Raw genomic sequence first — 3,171 nt, forward strand, 5'->3', positions numbered from 1 at the left:
AAAAAAAAAAAAAAAAAAAAAAAAAGAGGCAGGGAGTTTTATAGGGGATTGCGAAGGGGCATGGCATGAACAGGGGTCAAAGCAAAGATTTGCAGCCAGGGTCCACGCAGCGGTCAAGGCAGATGTACGGATGTCATCAGGTAGCTTGGTGCCAGGAAGATGTGCTGTACTCTGTAGTACGTATCTGTTTTCTATAACATCCCATTGTTTGTTCTGTCCACTCAGACAGCACAGACTGCATCTGGTTTTTAGCCACCTGGGGGAGTGGTACATCCTGCTGAGGGCTGCAGTTTTGCATCTGCTAGAACCTCTACTTTGGAATTAAACAAAATGTTTATCAGGGGCTGGGTATTTGGCTCAGTGGTACCTTGCCTGCCTTGCAAGAGAAAGGCCCTAAGTTCGATCCTTTATACCGAAGGGGAAAAAAAATGTTCATCAGACAAGTCATGGCCAAGCCAAGCCTGACCCCCAGCACACCAGACATCCAGCAGGTCGGGAGTTACATGTCTTCTGTATCAAAGGGATGGGGACAGAGCCCAGCGATACCTTTCTCAGAACATGCTCCTGTCGGTGCTGAGTGACTCCTTAGCAGTGCCCAGCTGCCGTATTACTGCCTTACTCAGGGTGTCATGTCCTGAGCCCTCACAGCTGCAGATACTGCCCTGCATCCTTGGGCTGCTGAGGACACAGCCCGGACATGAGTCGCCACACAGAACAGTGGGTGCTGATGAGCACAGAGCACAGCTGCAGCCCACCCCAGGCCCAGGAAAGGCAGTGCTGGCCTCGACCTCCCAGAACTGCAGGGGCAGCATCCCCTGGGTACAGGTGGCTTCTCACGGCCTCCCTTCCATCCCCAGACCCAGCTGTTCTTCCTGACGCATGCTGTGGACTTGGCATCCAAGGCAGTACTCTGATCAGCTGGACCTGGCCACTTCCAGCCCTGCTTTCGGTAGGGGCCTGGCAAGGCTCCACCAGGAGGGAACCAGCTCCATCTCCCCACTGCGGTCCCAGGGACAGACTGACACCACTGAGAGTGAGTCCTTCTCTCCCTCTGAGCCACACAAACAGCAGCCCTGACAAGGACGGGGAAGAGCTGGGTGCTATGGCACCTGCCAGTAGTCCCAGCATGGAGAAGCTGAAGCAGGAGAATTCCAAGATCTAGGTCAGCCAAGGCTACCTAGGGAGTTTAAGGCCAGCCTGAGACACCTAGGGAGACCCTTTCTCAAAAGATAAAGGAGGGCTGGAGATTTATAGCTCAGTGGTTCCGGTGCCTGCCTCTCAAGTGCAATGACTCGAGCTCAATCCCTGGTACCAGACAAAGAAACAAAAAATGAAATGAAGTTTTTTCCATACCTGGGATCAAACTCAGAACCTCATGCTTTCCAGACAGGCGTGGCACCACTGAGCTACATCCCGACCCTCAAAGATAAAATTTTAAAAGGGAAGGGAAGACAGGGGAGAGAGGATGGTGGCACCACAACCCCATCCTTTTGCCTCAGGCTGGACCCAGACCATCCGGCTGGCTCCACACCCCTGAGTGTGGGCTGCACCCGGGAGTGTGAAGGAATGAAAGTTTCTCCTGAGATCAGGCTGCCTGTCTGTATCCAGATACCCAATGACCTACCTGGGTGAACACGTACCAGTCCGATTTTTTAAATATGGGCTGACCAAAAGTTGCATAATTTTGTTAATTTTTATAACATAATATAACAGGAAACATAAAAATGACAATTTTATCGAATTTATCCATTGACTACCCAATGCTCTGCCAAATGACACTCTGGATAAACTGTTAGGTGGCTAAAGAAAACTCAGTGTCAGAGACGCCTACTGGCTTCAGGGAGGACCAGGGATGTAGCTCAGTGGCACTGCACCTGCCTTGCAAGGACAAGGTCCTGAGTTTGACCCCCAGTACAAAAAACAAACAAACAAACAAAGCAATCTTGCCAGGCATGGTGGTGCACACCTCTGATTTCACACTTGGGAGGCTGAGGCACGAGGATTGTGAGTTCGAGGCCAGCCTGGACTACCAGAGAGACACTATCTGAAAATACCAAGAAGAGAGAGAAGCAGACTATCTGGCTGTGAGAGCACGGAGGCCACCAGGTAACGGCCTGAGGGCAGCGTCTCACTGCTGACAGAGGCCAGTGGTAAGCAGGAACAGAGACCAGTCCCAAAGCTGCAGGGAGATGAGCACTGCCAACAGCCCAGCTGGAGGGAGGGCACACAAGTGCCTGGAGTCCTCACAGAACTGTGAGACAACACATTTGTGAGGTTATTGGCTGTGTGTGAGTGTGCAGTGGGGAACATTGATGCAGGTAGCATTGCAACCAGGGGACTTCACTTGAGCGCTACCACTAACCCTGGCCCAGGCTGACCTCAAGCTTGGTGGTCCTCCTGCCTCAGCTTCCTGAGTAGCTCAGATTATACCATGTACCACTGTACCTAGCTCTTGGCTTCCATCTTACGCACCTCCCCATTTGGGATGCGCCCAAAGGGAGGTCCTTTAAATCCAAAGAAATCCCCCAAATTTCCTGTCTTGCTTTTGGGTCTAAAATTCCATCGATATTCACTTACCAAATATTTATTGAACCTTGTATCAGTTATCTCTTGCTCCAATAATGCCATATAATAAATTCCATGAAAACATTAGCACTGTCACTGAGGTTCCAAAATTTAACCTACCCCGCCCCAGGCTCACTAACTCCCACTGAAGAAAAAGAGTTTTCTGGACATGTCCCGAAGAGGCATGAGTGGGTTTATTAGGCAAAGACAGAGAGTACTGGTCACACTCGAGGACAGTGCGTGCACTCTGAGCAATGCGACACAGGACAGTTTGGACCTGGGTACATTTACACTCTTCCTGAGAGGTGGAAAGCCAGGGAAGACAGTGCCCACCACAGCATGGGTGGCGTTCGCTTGGTCTTGTTTTGGAGAGGGGATTTAAACCTTCTCTGGATTCCCTCAGCATTTCACTTACTAATTGGGCACACTGACAGGCTTCTAGTAATGGCTCTGTTAGGAAGAAGCATCAACCTGGCCAAGAACTGTTAGCACAGGGCTGTCTTGGGTGACTTCTACCAGGTCCTGGCAGTTTCAGTCTTTTTACAGTAAGTACAAGTACAAAGTGTCAAGACCCCCCCCACCCCCCCACCCCGCCAAAAGAAACTT

The sequence above is a fragment of the Fukomys damarensis genome, unplaced genomic scaffold, assembly GCF_012274545.1.
Source record: "Fukomys damarensis isolate Sample0158 unplaced genomic scaffold, DMR_v1.0_HiC HiC_scaffold_2, whole genome shotgun sequence".
NCBI classification, from domain to species: domain Eukaryota; kingdom Metazoa; phylum Chordata; class Mammalia; order Rodentia; family Bathyergidae; genus Fukomys; species Fukomys damarensis.